The 18,564-nt window shown below is 39.7% G+C and overlaps 1 long non-coding RNA gene across 10 annotated transcripts in view; it reads right to left on the bottom strand.

Moving 5' to 3' along the window:
- LOC112547391 (uncharacterized) overlaps positions 1-18,145 on the bottom strand; it is a 36,589-nt gene extending 18,444 nt beyond the window's left edge. For all 10 annotated transcript variants that reach the window (XR_012903187.1, XR_012903184.1, XR_012903186.1 and 7 more), the window contains exon 1: positions 17,916-18,145. This is a non-coding gene — a long non-coding RNA (uncharacterized LOC112547391). The remainder of the gene's footprint in view (positions 1-17,915) is intronic.
- Positions 18,146-18,564: the final 419 nt, after the last annotated feature.

Here is an 18,564-nt window from a genome sequence, read left to right as displayed (position 1 = left end):
ATTTGTTAGAGATTTTGGTGTTTCTACAGGAACCTACAGGTGTAATTGTCACAATCTGAGCAACCTTTGTCCCTTAATTAGCTGCTTTTTGGGGACCCCTAATGAGAGTTGCTGTTCTTGCTAACAATCTTAGAGAATACCTGATGAGTAAGACTCTCCAAAGTCTGATGCATGTCAGCAGACACCCTATGACAGCAATTTAATGAAGTTAAAAACTGACCTGATTCTGATGGCTGGAGTAGCATTTGTGTTGTACAGCTTTTGATTCCTGTTAGTCTAATTTTTTAAAACATGAATTGGGTGTTCTGGTGAAGAATAACAGAAAGGTGAAGGATACAGGAAGGAGAGCTTATTAATGAAAATACTTTATGAGCTCTATTTCTTAGCCCCCTAATATCCAATAACACAGAGGGAATTGAAACCATGGGTAGCTTTCTTCACAATTGAAACGAGGTGTATGATACATAAAATACTTGAATTTTGGATGGTTAAACATTTAGATACTTTCCTCTTTTATTGTGTTTTTTTTCCATATTCTTTACAATGTTTCTTTCTTTTTTTAAAAGCCATTTTTTTCTGTTCTTTTAACACAAGCATTTTGCAACCAGGTTTAGACTTGGTGTCATCCTGAATGGAAATTATTATTGCCTAAAAATAGTACTTTTTTCAAATAATACGTTTTACCTAGTAATCAGAAAGAAAAATCTTTATAGGAAAATAAATAGGGCTATTCATTTGCGGCTGAAAAAAAAGATGTAGGATTAAGTCAAAGAGTATTTTATTGCAATGATAAAATATAGTTATATAGGAACAACCAACTAAGGTTAACAAGATTCGGTATAATATTTCTTCAGACTTTTAAAATGTGATTCTTTTGCAAGGTTAAAAATCTAGTTCTCAACTTTTTTCAGGAATTGAAATTCTTTCTGATGTTACCATATTAAAATTAAAAGGAAAACAAACTACCTAACAAAACATTACAGAAAAGCACTACGGGATTTATTATAAAGTGCTGGTATTTGTTTATATTTTAGACTACCCTATATATGTAATGGAAAGCATATTCTTTCCATATAATCCTATATCATTTTAATATAGCTTTTACATTCTATCAGTCTATAGAGAATTGAACATAAAATGTTATAGGTTTTAGCCCTTATTAAATCCAAAAGATTTTTCCTTAAATTAACATACCTCACAAAATAAAGTTTCAACTTTAAAGCAAATCTACTGGAAATTGGCGGGTGCATCTTTGTACTGCAGCTAAGTCTGAAGAACACCTGGTTTACCAAAAAAAAAAAAAATTGTAAGAGTCTCGCATGCAGATTTGGGGTTTTATCCAGGTCACACTGAAGTCAGTGGGAGCTTAACTACTGACTTCAGTGAAAGAAGAACGAAGCCACCAACTAACAAGTACGTGTATCTGGAAAAATCCCCCCTTTTGAGAATAAATGATTAGTCCACAAGATCTATTATATCAGAGGATTGCTACAAGAGCTCCATAGAGTGCTGGCTGATCACATGGTGATACCTCTCCTTTTTCCCTCCAGCTGCTAAATTGTATTAAAAGAAACTAAAAATGCATTTAATATTTTACTTTTCTACATAATACTCTAGGGCTGTGTCTACACTGGCATGAATTTCCGGAAATGCTTAAAACAGAATAGTTTTCGTTATAAGTATTTCCGGAAAAAGAGCGTCTACATTGGCAGGCTGCTTTTCCGGAAAAGCCCTTTTTCTGGAAAAGCATCTGTGGCCAATGTAGACGCGCTTTTCTGGAAAAGAGCCCCGATCGTCATTTTCGCAATTGGGGCTTTTTTCCGGAAAAGACTACTGGGCTGTCTACACTGGCCCTTTTCCGGAACAGTGTTCCGGAATAAGGACTTATGCCCGAGCGGGAGCAGTGTAACTTTTCTGGAATAGCGTCTGATTTTGTACAGTAGAGCGTCGTTGCTTTTCCAGAAATTCAAGGGCCAGTGTAGACAGCTCGCAGCTTATTCCGGAAAAGCGGCTGATTTTTTGGAATAAGTGGCCCAGTGTAGACAAAGCCTAGTTGTCACAGGAATGCTCTGTGACTGTGTAAGCCAACCTCTTCTCTACTATGCATATATAGGTGGCATCCATGTAGTAGTGTGTATTATCAAAAATCTTTGGAGTATCCCATCTCATCTGAAGATACTCTCATTCACAAACAGCTGAGAATTTGCAGATTCACATGGATTATTGAAAAAACAAACTTTTTAGTTCATTTACTCCTTTCCTTTACTTCTACAGGATTGCTTTGTCCATTTTAGTGCTAAATGTCATAGGCAATTCAGACACTTTTTTTTAAAATCTCATCATAATGAATACAGTGAAGTCAAAAGTTAGACAGATGGGGAAAAAATACTATAGACAACTGAGGTCAAACACGGTATAGTCCCCAATTGAGAATGCATTGCATACTGAGAAAGGACAGTATGTCAATGGTAATAATATTACAATAATGTTCATCTAAGTAACTTTATAGTATGTGTTATCAGTATAAAGGAAAATTATTGTCAGTGATAAAACAGTATTTTTATATCTATAACCTCATACGAGGGGTGGCAATCTTAATCCATTACACAGCAATTAATCAAATAATATTAATACAGCAGAGTCTTACAGAAACTTGGCAACATGATACAATTGCTCCAAAAAGCCACTTAAAGATTATTTCCACTTCACAGCTTACCCCCGCTATAGATGTTCACGCTTCTGCTTCACTGCAAGTAGGTTAGGTTAATTTCTGAGATAGGAGAATTATCTGTCTTTCTGCGCAGAAAATGGATTGTTTTTGCTAAGGAAACTTTTGTATTTGAACTACATAAGGTTATAGGAATAGTTCATCATCTGTAAGGTTATTCTATACAACAGAAAACAGTTGGATGAAATTGAACACTGAATCTGAGTTTTCTCTGATATGGTAAGATTTTTATATTGAGTGAAACAAAGGGAAAAGAAGACTCTGTATGAATCCTTTATTTTATTAAGGAAATTTAAACTTTTGGGGCCTAATTTGAAAACCTAGAATTATTCTCATGACCTCGGTGGAGTTATTCCTCACTTACGCTAGTGCAAGAGATCTGAATTTGGCCATGACACTTCTACTCCTGGATACCAGGATACAAATTAATAAATAATAAATAATATTGCATGTTATGTTTTACTATTATAACTGTCAAAGATATCAAAACTTCAGACTCACGTTATTAATCTGCTGTCCAACAAGGGCTTCAATGTATCAAAGCAGGCACTAAACACAGAGAGACTTATAGCACTGAGGAATCTTCATTTATTTTTGAAAAACAGTCTAATTCATCTCTGATGTAACATCACTAACATCATCCTCTGTGAATTAGGGTGAATCTAGCTCAATATTTGCTTTTTTTTTTAATACAGTAAAAGCAGATGACTGTTAACTCAGTTGGAACAAAGGCAGATATGATGCTGCTGTTATAGTCTTTAAATCTAGATTAAAAACTGGAAGTTCAAATGGGGCCATTTAAAGAGGCTTATGGGGTTTATCACACCATTCATCTTAGAGATTCACATTGCTGATGCTGTTCTTAGTGAATAACAAACACCCACAAATATGGTTACAAATATTAAACATGTCACAAATATACTGAAACCTATATGCATCAGAATTTGTGTTAGGCAATAAATGCCCTGCAATTTAATAATTTTACCAGTCTTGAGGCTGCTTTTATCTAAGTCAGTTAGCAACACTCCTGAAGACACCATGTGCCAAGTGAGGATTTCTGGAATGTGCCATGCTGTGGATCTGCCCTTTTTCTGTCTCCTACCCTATGGCCAGAGAAAGTGGGGGTGTTGCAGGGGCTGTGTCAGCATGCCTGTCATCTCCAGAGTGTGGCCTAGTGTTCAGGTGTGGTGTTACATGTTTTTTCTTAGGTTAGTGCTCCCTTAATTTATTCTAGTGACACAACAGTCTGTCAATTCACAAAGTCTAGCTCCCTGGCCAGGTAATTGCTAAATTCATTTCCCTTCTGAGGAAAAAACAAAAAAGTCTAGAAAAGAGGAAACTCAAAATCTAATGTCTTTCCAACCAATCTCCTGGTAACTATGGGTATGTCTACACTACAAAGTAAATTCGAACTAACGGATGTTAGTTTGAATTAACTTTGATAGGTGCTACACTAGCGCTCTGCTAGTTCAAACTTAATTCGAACTAGCTGAGCGCTTAGTTCGAACTAGGTAAACCTCATTCTACGAGGACTAAGCCTAGATCGAACTTTCTTAAGTCGAACTAGTGGGAGGCTAGCCCTCCCCAGCTTTCCCTGGTGGCCACTCTGACCAACACCAGGGAAACTCTACTGCCCCCCTCCCGGCCCCGGACCCCTTAAAGGGGCACGGGCTGGCTACGATGCCCGTGCCAGGTGCAAGCCTGCCAGCACCCAGCTAGCAGACCCTGCACCTGGCACGGCTCAAGCCAGCCACCTGATGCCCCCCAGCCCTCCCCCTCTTCCCGGGACCAGGCTGGCGGCTCCCGGGAGCTTGCCCGGGACCGCAAGAGGCGGGCACCCGCCTGGTCTAGTGCAGACATCGTGGACCTCGTCCACGACCTCCGCACTAGGCACAGGAAAGCGGCCTTCTAGGGCAGGAGAGCTGCCAGCCTGGCCACCCAGGAGCAGGTGTGCATGAAAATCAAGGTGGTCCACTGAGACCCCCGACCCTGAGCCCTGAGCTTACAATGGCCGTACTGGGTCAGACCAAAGGTCCATCTAGCCCAGTAGCCTGTCTGCCGACAGCGGCCAACCCTAGGGACTCTGGAGGGGATGGACCGAAGACAGTGACCAAGCCATTTGTCTCGTGCCATCCCTCTCCAGCCTTCCACAAACTTTGGGCAGGGACACCACTCCTACCCCCTGCCTAATACCACTCCATGGACCCAACCTCCATGACTTGATCTCACTTCTCTTTAAACTCTGTTCTAGTTCTAGCCTTCACAGCCTCCTGCAGCAAGGAGTTCCACAGGTTGACTCTTTGCTTTGTGAAGAACAACTTTCTGTTACTAGTTTGAAGCCTGCTACCCATTCCTTTCCTTTGGTGTCCTCTAGTCCTTCTATTATGGGAACTAATGAAGAACTTTTCTTGATGCACCCTCTCCACCCCACTCATGCTTTTATAGACCTCTATCCTATCCCCCCTCAGTCTCCTCTTTTCTAAAGTGAAAAGTCCCAGTCTCTTTAGCATCTCTTCATATGAGACCTCTTCCAAACCTCTGATCATTGTAGTTGCCTTCCCCTCTCCCACTCTCTCTCTTCCCCTCTCCCACCTCCTTTTCCCAGTCTCCCAAGTTTTGTTTAATAAAGAGAGATTCTATTTTTGACCACACGTTTTCTTTATTTTGTATATCAGGAAGGGGGGCTAGGGAAGGGTAAGTGGAAGGAGGTGAGGGAGGAATGGGGTTCGAGCCCCCGATGGGGAGGACTGGGCTGGCTCTGCGGGCTTCTGGGGGTGGAAGCTCTCCTGCAGCCCCCAATTGCCCCTTCTCCCCAGATGGCAGCCTACAGCAAGTGCGGCCAGTCTGATGGCCGAGTGCTGTGATGTGCCCAGTGTGGGCATTCAGGGCACTCCAAGCCAGGACTGCTTTGCAAGCGGAGCACCCCTGAGAACTGTCTGTCTGGGGTGGAGGTCGGGTCCCTTTAAGCACAGCCCTCGGCTAGCCTGAGGCAGCAGCTCCACGCTCTAAGTCCTCATCTGATGCTCTGCCGTCACTGCTTCTGGCCATCCTTAACCCCAGTTCAGGGTCCACTCTGTGTGGACAAGCTAGTTCGAATTAGCAAAACACTAATTCGAACTAGTTTTTTAGTCTGGATGTGTTAGTTCGAATTAGCTTAGTTCGAATTAACTAATTCGAACTAAGTTAGTTCGAATTAGTGCTGTAGTGTAGACATACCCTATCTGACTCTTGCCATTCTTGGCTTCTTTTATACTTCACGCTCATGCTTCCCCACTTGGCCTGGAAAAAAGATAGGAGAGCCCAGGCTGACTCTCTCCTCTGGATTCCCATCTATGGCAGCTCACAGCTATTCTGCCAATCACTCCACCATTTCCCCTGTGCTATTCCTATCTTTAACTTGCTCATCAGCATCTTCACAAGCTCAGCAGACCCTGACATCCCCTCACCCGGACTTTGCAGTTCCTCGGAGCTTATCATGAGAATGGCTACAGAAGAGGCTCCTAAAAGTCAGTATCTGCTCTTCCCTGTGGTCACTGTATAGCATGGCTGGAAGTTCTCTGCCTCTTGCCTCTGGACAATCAGCATCTCTTTACTTTGACAGAAGTTCTCCCTCAGTCTTTCATCTGGGATTGGAGTTTTATCTCAGGCCTCTTGCTCTATCTTAGACTGATGAAAGGTTTTTGCCAGCTCCTTCAGATGAACACTCATCTGAATAAACTTTTCAGTCTGAAGAGTACTGCAGGCCAGCCTTCTTTGATCAGTGTCTGTTCGCTATGATCCTCTTTTCCCAACTCTTTCCCAGTTGTTTTGGGTGTAAAGGCAGCTTTCCCTTCCTTCTCTTCAAGATTTCAGGCCCTTAAAAGTACAGTTAATTCCAAGGAACACAGGTCTATCTTTTGGAGCCATGCTAGGTGTCAAGGTAGGCTAAAGGACCATGCCAGGTGTCAGGGTAGGCTGACCTCAAGATGCTACCCCACCAAAGGCTGGGTATGCTAATGCTGTGAATGCTGAGCATTTTGCCCATGGAAGAGGAATTCCCAGCCAGGATTTTGGACACCAGGAATTCTGCTGTCCAAAATCCAGTTGCTTTCTGGTTATTCAACACTAAAAGAACTAGATTATAGTCCAAAATATTTAAGGAAAATTAGTAATTTGGTTGCACAAAACCTTTTTGTGTAATACTTTCCTTGTTTGGATGAATAATGTGTGCACGAAAACACAGTGGCTACGTCTACACTGGCCCCTTTTCCGAAAGGGGCATGTTAATTTCACAGGTCGTAATAGGGAAATCCGCAGGGGATTTAAATATCCCCCGCGGCATTTAAATAAAAATGTCCGCCGCTTTTTTCCGGCTTTTAGAAAAGCCGGAAAAGAGCGTCTACACTGGCCCCGATCCTCCGGAAAAAAAGCCCTTTTCCGGAGGATCTTATTCCTACTTCAAAGTAGGATCTTATTCCTACTTACAACTCATATGTAAATCTCTTTATCAAATTAAGCAGTTACACTAGTGCCCACCAAGCATTAAAAACAGTGACGTACTGTAAGAAGCTAAAGCTTGCTTTTGGTTACACAGATATAAATCTGGATTAAATCATTCAACACTTTTCACCTGTGTATTGAAAGCAGCAATTGACAGCCAGTATATGTGCACAGTGTACGACAGGATAGAAGGGATTCAGAAAACAACTAACAGGAGGCCATAAGGTAAAGCAGAAGGCCAACCTTATCTTACACCTTCCTTTTCTTACCACAATCCCTCCTCTCATCATCCCTATGAATGATTAGGTTGCACTTCTTTTGAACAACCACAGAATACAAAATCAAGTCAGTTGAGAGAAAATTCTGTGGGGTATAGCCTCCATCTTCCTAACTTCTGTAAATCTCTATGCACATCTTTGAGACTACAGAATTAATTAATTAATTAATTAATTAATATCTCAGATAAAAAATGATGGGTATTTTTTCACAGATTTTTTGTTTTGTTTTGTTTTCCCCCTCATCCTCCCTGTTACTCTCCTTTTGTCATATTTTATTTGTTTTAATTTTGCTACTGGAAAAGGGGGGGGGCTAAGAGAGATTGGAGGTGGGAGAATAAGGAAAATAATAAAATCAGAAACCAAGAAACTTTTTGTTTCTGCTTTCAATGAAAGGTAAAAATAGGAAAAAAATAAAGCTAAAATTTCCCTCAAAAACTGTCATTGTGAAAAAGGCCATTTTTCATGTAAAAAAAAAAACCTGAAGAAATATTTTGACCAGCTCTGTTAACTAGTTTGAATTAGTAACAAGTGCTACTCTGAAGATTTGGTATTTTATCACTTTTATAAGAAATACAATTTACATTTCTCTCACAGCTGAATTTGATCCCTACTGCACAGAAATCAACTTGAGTTGTGAGGGCAGATGGCCGCAGAAGCAAGCTCCAGAATACAAGTGGTCTGCATATAAGAGAGATCCTTAAATAAACCAAGACAAGAAATACATTTAGTCCCTGGGGAGTTTCTTTTTTTATTGTGAAAGTGACCTAATAATTGTAAATTATCTCAATTAACAGGTAGCGGAACTAGCTTCCTTAAAATCAAAAGCAAGTCAATGAAAAAAAATAATTCATGAGAAAGACTTTTAACAATTCCCAGAGCAGCGTGACCCTCGATACTAGCCCTGAAGGCTGTTGTACTGCCACCAGCCTCACCACCAGGGAAGATAGCTATACATCCAGATGCTGCTGTTGGAAAAAATATGTTCCCAAGACTCGGCATCTGCTTCCTGAAACCAAATAAGTCTTGTGTGAATGGATACAAATATTCTGAGAAAAGAGGGGGAAGAAGAAATAATACTGGGTCTCTGAGGAAAGAAAAGTATAAAATACTGATGTGTGTGTGACTTCCTTTAGCTGAAATATAATCTCATAAAGGTAGACCTTTATATTATAGCAGTACCGATGCCTAACTAATCAGAAGGAAAACAAGCAAACATCCACTCAAGTATGCAAATGGTATGAATTCATATGTGCACCCACAGTTGAGCATGCAAATCAGGTCAAGGCACATTCAAAAGCTTACCTCTGAGTTAAATAACTGTTTTCACATGCCTTCCCAATTTGCATGTACAGTCATAATAACTGCCTGTGCAAATGCTGTAGCACGTCTACATGTGGGATTTGTTGCTGAATGAATATAGTTTTCTTTTTAACAACTAACCGCAATATTGGTATCAGGATATAATCAAATAAAGCTACAGTCATTTTCCAGATCGGTCATGCAACTTTATGAAAGGGATGGTACTCAAATCCTCATAGCATCCATCCACCTGCCCTCATTTTTTAAATCAGATACAATAATGTTATTTAAATATATCCATGACCTATTCAGTACACTCATTCCAGCTTAATAGTAAATGCACCAAGTATCACAATGCTTTCATTCCTAAGAATAGAGCATCTCTGTCTACAAATCTCTCTCTTTCAGTTACAAAGTGTGGAAATTTCATCATTTAAAATACATTGAATTTGACACATTGTACTCAGTGCAACTTAGTTGGTATACATAGCATCAGTTGTAGTCTGATTATTGACATCACAAAAAGATATAAGCTGTGAGACTGAGATATTTCATAAAGTCAGAAATAATTATGTCCCACGATCTGCTCTGGTAATAACTGCATTGACCCCAGTGGAATTGCACAAGTTTACAATAGAGTCAAATTTGGCCCAATATTCCTAGCATCAAAGACTATTGACTTGTGCATTGTAGAAATGCTTCCTGCTTCTGTACAGTATAGTTCCTTCTTTTGTGTAGACAACAATAGAAAAAATAAATACATGGAATCTATTTGCCCTTAATTCTGCTCATGTATATTCCATCTGTGTTAACATGGCACTTTAAGAAGAACAGAGCCAATTTTAATGGTTCCCAGAATATAAGAGAAATGAGCAATGACATAAATCCTTCCTTGAATTTTTTGTGGTTTCTGGAGTGTGAGAGAACTCACTGCATCACTGCATGTGTTTCTTGAGGCTTTAAACTGGTGGGGGGGAAGCACTAAAACACTGAAGCTTCCCTGATCAGATTTCCATGCCATACTACCCAGCACAAATACATGATGCTGACTCAAAAAAATTTGAAACATGAAGAAAAATGTTTTGCCTTGTATTCTAAAGCTGCTCCCTGCCCATACACATACAATCTTCCAGATAAAAAATATTAAATAGAATACCTTTCCATCATTCAAGGACTATATCTCCTTATTCACTCTCTCTAGGGTATGTCTCCACTACAGACTTTTGTCAGAAAAATGACCATTTTTCTGACAAAAGCTGAGTTACGCCCATACTGCAATTGCGTTCTTCCAAAAGTAAATCGAAAGAACAGAGGGGTTTTCCCAGCATTGGTAATCCTTTTCTATGAGGTAGAAACCTTTTCTTGAAAGAGCTCTTTTGGAAAAAGGCATGTGTGGACAGGGAAGTGGGAGTTCTTTCATAAGAAGAGGAAAGAGGAAAAAGCACTGGTGCCCTGGTGGCTGCTTCATCCATAGTAATCACAGCTTAAATGCGAGATAGCGTCCATTCAGTGTGGATGCTATCTTCCGAAAGAAGCATGCAGTCTATATACAGCCTTTTTCTTCTCACCATATTAACTAAGATGCTACACTATTTACCAATGACAATATTTCAAACTTTCACTGGCTGCTTTGGTCTGTAGCTCTAGACATCAGATCAAAAACAGAGAAAAAATGAGGATCCTGTGGCATTTTAGAGACTAACAGATTTATTAGGGCATAAGCTTTCATGGGTAAAACCCATTTCATCAGATAAATTAGAGTGGAGTATACAGAGGGTATATATAAGGACAATAAAAAGTATTTTACCCTCTTTCTTTTGTTGTCTTTATAACATAAGAACATAAGAATGGTCATACTGGGTCAGACCAAAGGTCCATTTAGTCCAGTATCCTGTCTTCTGACAGTGGCCAATTCCAGATGTTCAGGAGGGAGTGAACAGAACAGGGAATCTTCCAGCAATCCCTCGCCTGTCATCCATTCCCAGTTCCACATACTGACTGTGTACTGTGTCAAGAAAAACTTCCTTTTGTTTATTTTAAACCTGCTACCTATTAATTTAATTTGGTAACTCCTAGTTCTTATGTCATAGGAACAAGTAAATAACTTTTCCTTATTTACTTTTTCCACATCAGTCATGATTTTATAAATCTCTGTCATATTACCCCTTAGTCTCCTCTTTTCTGAGATGAAAAGTCCAAGTCTTTTTAATCTCCCTTCATTTGGAACTCGTTCCAAACCCCTAATCGTTTTTGTTGCCCTTTTCTGAACCTTTACCAATGTCATATATATCTTTCTTGAGCTGAGGTAAAAACATTTGTATGCAGTATTCAAGATGTGGGTATACCATGGTTTTATATAGAGGGAATAAAATGTTCTCTGTCTTATTCTGTATCCCTTTTTTAATGATTCCTAACATTCTGTTTGCTTTTTTGACTGCCGCTGCACATTGAGTGGATGTTTTCAGAGAACTATCTACAATGACTCCAAGATCTCTGTCTTGAGTAGTTATAGCTAAATTAGTCCCCATCATATTGTATGTATAGTTGGGATTATTTTTTCCAATGTGCATTACTTTACATTTATCAACATTACATTTCACTTGCCATTTTGTTGCCCAATCATTTAGTTTTGTGAAATTTTTTTGAAGCTCTTCCCCATATGCTTTGGTCTTAACTATCTTGAGCAGTTTAGTATTGTCTTCAAATTTTGCAACCTCACTGTATACCTCTTTCTCCAGATCATTTATAAATAGGATGAATAGGATTGGTCCCAGTACAGACCCTTGGGGAACACCACTAGCTACCTCTCTCCATTCTGAAAACTTACCATTTATTCCTATTCTTTGTTTCCTGTCTTTTAACCAGTTATCAGTCCATAAGAGGACCTTCCCTCTTATTCCATGACAACTTACTTTACTTAAGAACCTTTGGTGAGGGACCTTATCAAAAGCTTTCTAGAAATCTAAGTACACTATATCTACTGGATCCCCCTTGTCCATGTGTGTGTTGATCCCCCTCAATGAACTCTAGTAGATTAGTAAGGCATGATTTCCTTTTACAGAAACCATGTTGACTTTTCCCCCAGCAAATCATGTTCATCTATGTGTCTGACAATTTTATTCTTTACTATAGTTTCAACTAATTTGCCCAGTACTGATGTTAGATTGTAATGGTCTGTAAGTGCCAGGATCACTTCTAGAGCCCTTTTTAAATATTGGCATCACATTAGCTATATTCCAGTCATTAGGGATAGAAGCTGATTTAAGGGATAGGTTAAAAACCACAGTTAATAGTTCCACAATTTCACATTTGAATTCTTTCAGAACTCTTGAATCAATGCCATCTTGTTACTGTTAAATTTATCAATTCGTTTCAAAATCTCTTCTAGTGACACCTCAATCTTGGACAATTCCTCAGATTTGTCACCTAAAAACAATGGGTCATGTTTGGGAATCTCCCTAGCATCCTCAGTCATAAAGATAGAAGCAAAGAATTAATTTAATTTCTGCACAATGACCTTATCAACTTTGAGTGCTCCTCTGGCATCTCAATCATCCAGGGGCCCTACTGGCTGTTTAACTGGCTTCCTGCTTTTGCTATTACTAAAACATTTTACTATTTCTTTTTGAGTTTTTGGCAAGCTATTCTTCAAACTCCTTTTTGCTTTTCTTCTTATATTTTTACACTTAATTTGACAGAGTATATGCTCCTTTCTATTTTCCTCACTAGGATTTAATTTCCACTTTTTAAAAGATGCCTTTTTATCTCTCTCTGCTTCTTTTACTTGGTTGTTAAGCCATGGTGACACATTGTTGGTTCTCTTCTGTGTTTTTTATTTGGCATATATATTTAAGTTGGGCCTCTATTATGGTGGATTTGAAAAGTTTCCATGAAGCTTGTAGGGATTTTACTTTTTTACTAACCTCCTCATTTCCTCTTTCTGAAAGGGTACGTCTACACTTGCTCCCTAGTTCGAGCTAGGGATGCAAATGTAGGCAACCGAAATTGCTAATGATGAGGGGATTTAAATATCCCACACTTCATTAGCATGATCTCGCTGGCGCATTACTCCGCTCAACAGCTGATTCAAATGAGGAAGTGCACGCCGGGACGCGTTAGTTCAAACCAAACCTTGCTTTGAACTAACGCGTCCCGGTGCGCACTTCCTGGTTCGAATCAGCTGTTGAGCAGAGTAACGCGCCGACGAGATCAAGCTAATGAAGTGCGGGATATTTAAATCCCCTCTTCATTAGCAATTTCGTTCGCCTACATTTGCATTCCTAGCTCGAACTAGGGGGCTAGTATAGACGTACCTATAGTGTTGGGCTGCTGAGGTGTTTTTCCCTCCACAGAGATGTTAAATTTTATTACATTATGATCACTATTTCCAAGTGGTCCAGTTATATTTACCCCTTGGACCAAATCCTGCACTCCACTTAAGACTAATCAAGAATTGCCTCTCTTCTTATTGGTTCTTATATATGCCCATGCCTCTATAAACTACAGTCCAATTTATCCAATGAAGTGGGTTTTATCCACAAAAGCTTATGCTCTAATAAATCTGGTGCCACAGGACTCCTCGTTGTTTTTGCAGATACCGACTAATACAGCTACCCCCCTGGTTTATGTTATACCTTCTTTTATAAGTTACCTTTGATTAGCATCCACATTCACTTTGGACTAGACCCAAAATTGCTGACATCATTTATTCTCTTTCTGTTGCATTCATAGGCTGTGGGAAAAACCCTTCAGTTATCTGAGCTTTATAAATTTTCTGTAGAAGTCACCCTCATTTAGAAACTGCTGTTAGGTAGGTTTGGCAATGCTTTGGCAAACATTTATTAGCTATATTCAAAAATCAACTCTTTCCTACTCCAAATACACATTAAAAATACTACTCAATTATAAAGCCACAGGGAAAGTAATTAAATGTAATATAAACGTCTATACAAAGATACAAAATATACAGTGTGAATAAACATATCTGTGCAGATGTATAAATTGACTGTGTGTCAATGTATATGTTTGTTGATGTTTATGTCCGGGTCTCACTCTGTCCTTTGCTCACTATGTATAATCACATCTGTGTTATTGGTTTCTGAGATATTTGTTTTAAAACATGAATTATAGTGAAATGTTATTGTTTCCCCATTTTATGTTATTCATAGTTTTATGTGTATAGTGTAGGGTTATATTACAATGGTTTAATGTTTTGGCTTCTTTTGACTTAAGAGTATGTTTGCTCATATAGTAGATTCTAGTAAGCTACATCTCTGAAAACTCCAAGAAAGAGAGAGAAAGACCTAATGGCTGTGTCATTGAAAATAAAATGCATTGCATTATGAAGTTGATTTTAGCTCTTCTCCTCTCTCTTGTGGTGGAAGGTTGTTGGGCACAATATCTACAAAGTGATCTGATTGTGCATGAAAATCAGGTTACATTTCATCTTTTGACTATGCGGTATTCATTGCTCTGTCACACTCTCATGCACTGAACATGGTATCACCAAAATCAACATGCAGAGACAGTTCTATTAATGATTATGAATGCTGAGTCTGACATAGTTGCACACACTTTTGTACTTGGCATTTAAATGATGTAGTTCCACTGTTTTCTTGTTTTTTGTTATTGGGAGTTTTTAATTATTTCAATGTACTATTACATTACTTTGTGCTTTTCTGCTACAGTATTGTAGAATGATAATGTTTTTTATTATCTGCCAATAAGGCCGTTTTTTGTAATGATTTCTGTAGCTTTCTTCATATATGCTTCCAGAATACTCTATACAATCAATCTTATGTTCAGTTTTCAATGGCAACAAATAGAAAAGTCTTTAATTTGAGCTCAGACTGAGGTGTGGTTATCATTTCAAACCACTGACAGGAGCTGACTATACAAGAGCAATTCTCTTATTCTCCTCGCACATGAACCTCTAAAATGCAACAGAGCACATATACTGATAGGATTGACATAAACCTCCATGTCAAATATTGGCTCTACTCATATTTTACAGGCAGTGGAACCTAAGGTCTGCATTGCCTCTGGCCTACTACAGGCTAGATTTACAAAAGAGGAGATGGATTCCTTGAGATTGGGCATGCCCATTTGATTGATTTCATATGTGACTTTCCTTTAAAGGAAAATCCACGAGCAGAATTAACTGTAGGCCTTGACTGGAATAATTTATGCTCATCACATCACCTATATATCCTCTTCCATGGCAAAAGCACCAACACTAAAGCCAACACATATGTCCATCTCAGGCCTTATTTGTAGTTGAGACAACACAGAGGGAATGTGTAGCCACACGTCACAGCAAAAGGTAGGCATCTTCACTGTGGTATGTGCATGTCAGTGAATGGCTATGGCAGGAGAGACTGTAGCTTCTCACTGCTAGCGATGTCTCCAGTTCCCTGGCCAGGGGAGGGCAACAGACTTGCGGGGCCCTGGACAAGGCAGGACCAGCTCTGTGCCCTGAGAAGGAGCAGGGGCCTTGGGCAGAAGGGGCAGGGTTGAGGCAGCCAGCTCTCAGTGCCACCCGGAGTGCACCCTGCTAGTTTCCCAGCCCTCAGAGCTGCTGGAGCACATTGCACAGTGCTCCAGTGGTGATTTAAAGGGCTCAGAGCTCTGGCCACTGACACTCATGCAAAAGCAGCGGTGGCGGCAGCTGGGAGCCCTGGGCCCCTTTGAATCACTCAACTCTGGGGCAACTGCCCCTTTGCCCTTCCCATCGACGGGCCTATGCCTGGTTCCACCACAGCTTTTTCTAGCTGTTCATGTCTTTTACTGCAGCGAGGAAACTCTCCAGCAGTGAGGACACTGCAGGTCTCTAAACTCGTAAAAATAGCAATGTAGACTTGGAGTGGCAACTGGTTTGGTGTGTAGAGAGCCAAGTAGGCTAACCACAGTTCTGGTGAATCCATTCTCTACTCACTTAAGCAGTGCCTCACCATCTACAGTGTTATTAATACCTATGCTAGCTGGACATGCAGTGTCTATCCCCTATATATCATCATCAAGTATAGACCTCCCCTCAGAAATGCTCCATGGCTTCCCAGCACACAGAGCAGATCCTGACCTCCCTTGCACCTTTCATTTCCCTAACTCATTTCAGGGAGATTTACATCCTTCACTTCCAATTTTGTCCCTCCCATGTTGTCCCTCATCAGTCACAGCAAAAGTCTTCTTGTACCAGGTATTTCCATCTCTATTCATAACAGATTCCTACTGGCTCTGAGTTGGAATGTGAGTGAATAAATGGAGGATGGGGGGTGGTAGTAGTGGAAAGCATTTAGGGATTAGAGTTTTATATGCAGGGAAGACCCAACAACTAGTCAATATTTTACCCTGTTACAGTGCAGATCTTTTCATTTAAAAAATGGAATGACATTTCCCTCTGCCAGGTGAAATCTTTGCTAACAAAAAACCCTGTCTCATTCACCCCATGAATGAGATTGGCATAAAATTAATAAAATGACATTAAATATACACAGGGGCTGTGTCTAGACTGCATCCCTTTTCCGTAAAAGGGATGCAAATTAGACACATCGCAATTGCAAATGAAGCGGGGATTTAAATCCCCCCCGCTTCATTTGCATAAACATGGCTTCCGCTTTTTTCCGGCTCGGAGCTTTGCCGGAAAAAAGCGCCAGTCTATATGCGGATCTTTTGGAAAATAAAGCCTTTTCCGAAAGATCCCTTATTCCTCTTAAAATAAGGAATAAGGGATCTTTTGGAAAAGGCTTTATTTTCCAAAAGATCCACATCTAGACTGGCATTTTTTTCCGGCAAAGCTCTGAGCCGGAAAATAGCGGCAGCCATGTTTATGCAAATGAAGCGGGGGGGATTTAAATCCCCGCTTCATTTGCAATTGCGATGTGTCTAATTTGCATCCCTTTTACGGAAAAGGGATGCAGTCTAGACACAGCCAGGTTCTTTTTATTTGCCCTTTGGTTTCTGAGCCTATAGGGTGTACTCAGGCCGTATTTTTACTAGAGTTCAGGTATTAAAAATTTTAGAAAAACAACAAATACAAGACAAGGAGTAGTTGATAATTTTTGCATCCCACAGGGACTAGCACAGTATAGCTCCATCGTAGACTGAGGTGACCGTCACGATAATAGGTTAAACTTAAAACTTGCAACTTTGGATCAATGGTGGCTTCGGTGCAGGCAGAAGTCAGGTGTTTTTTTAATCATTTTTTCATCTAACTCTGTTCAGAGTTATAATTTGTGTAGTTGCTCTAATGAAAAGTTGTAGGTCCTAGTTCTCTTCCTGTGAACATGACCTACGTAAATCTCAACTACAAAAGGAGAAAATGACCTTTGTGACTCACTGAAACAATTTGAGAGTTTTAAAGCTATTCACTAGACTCCCGTGTGTTATACTCTTTTTAAATTAAGATTTCCCTTGGTTTAGTTTGGTGTTTTTAATTCAAATAATGTATTTTAAACATTAAAAAAGATGTACATACACGTGAACAAAAACAAAAGCCGAGCCCCCAGAGAGATCTTAAATGACAAACTGAAAACACTAATTCACTTTCAAGTTAAAAAGCCATATCTTCACACGGTGCAAATGGGCATAATTCCAATATACACAATAGAACGGCATTCATTTACATCAGCTAAGGATTTGTCCCAAGATGCATTCACCAAACTGTTTGTAGTGCACAGAACAAACATCCTAATGTGCATCTAAAGATAGAAGGTAAAACCAATAGAGATTGTGACCCTCTGACTTCACACAAACACTGATAATGTGATATATTTCTTGTTGCTCTGTCTGGAAGCACTTAAAAGAAAAAAAGAAAAGCACTTAAGAATATTAATCACTGTTGACCATTTCATTATATTGCAAATGTTATGGTGGATTGACATGCAGTAGCTTAGAACTATTACATATTATACCATGATTTAATATAACAGCTCTTTTATTCTATTTTATTTTGTTACTCATTGCTTGCATAATACATAGGGAAAATGCTTACAGAGTTTGATTCAATGTTTTTAAAGAAAAAACAAACCACTGCCTAAGCCTCATTGTATTTGTATGTCAAGGGTACCATGACAATAGGAAGATTTGTTACCCGTGTTTACAGCATACTGTCATGTGCTATTTTAACTTAGTACCTCATGTGCATCCAGCTGCCAAAATCTGTCCTTTTCATCTAGGTATCTGTCATTGCCATACAAGTGCAACAGCAGGGACTTGGACTCAGTTTCAAGCTAACATTTCCCTGTAACTGTGATATCACCCTGCTGCTCCAGCAGCAGGAGAGCCATCTTCAGCTTGAGCTCAGGCTGAGCCGTCATAAAGTTTTTCTTTTCCTTCCTAAAACTTCCCCATTTTGCTGCCACTGTTCCGCTGTTGTTAGCAACAGTGTGAGTGCTAGTGGTTCCAGAACTCTCCTTGTTTTACATAACACTATTTAATTTATATGACAGAACTACCTAAGAATCAACCCATTGTGCTGGGTGCCGTCCAGAGAACAACAAAGGCAACAGTCTGTGCCCTGGTGAGGGTGTCAGATAAGATGTAACAGGTAGACCAAATAGAGTGGGAGAGGGCAGGAAGATGAGGTAATAAAAGAAAAAATGTTTAGCAGCCATGCTATGCTTTGTAGCCTGGAGTGATGGGGTAGTGTCCCCCTACGAAGGTAGCGGTGCCTGGAAGTCAGCCCAGCCCATCAATTTAAATTTACTGAAAAGTCCAACATATATACAAGGATTTAAGAGATTATCATTGAGGGGAAGCCCTTCTGGGAACAAGTGTGCCCAG

The sequence above is a fragment of the Pelodiscus sinensis genome, chromosome 4 (assembly GCF_049634645.1).
Source record: "Pelodiscus sinensis isolate JC-2024 chromosome 4, ASM4963464v1, whole genome shotgun sequence".
Lineage (NCBI taxonomy): Eukaryota > Metazoa > Chordata > Testudines > Trionychidae > Pelodiscus > Pelodiscus sinensis.
The sequence above is the reverse complement of the archived record's forward strand: the minus strand, read 5'-3'. Positions and strand labels throughout refer to the sequence as shown.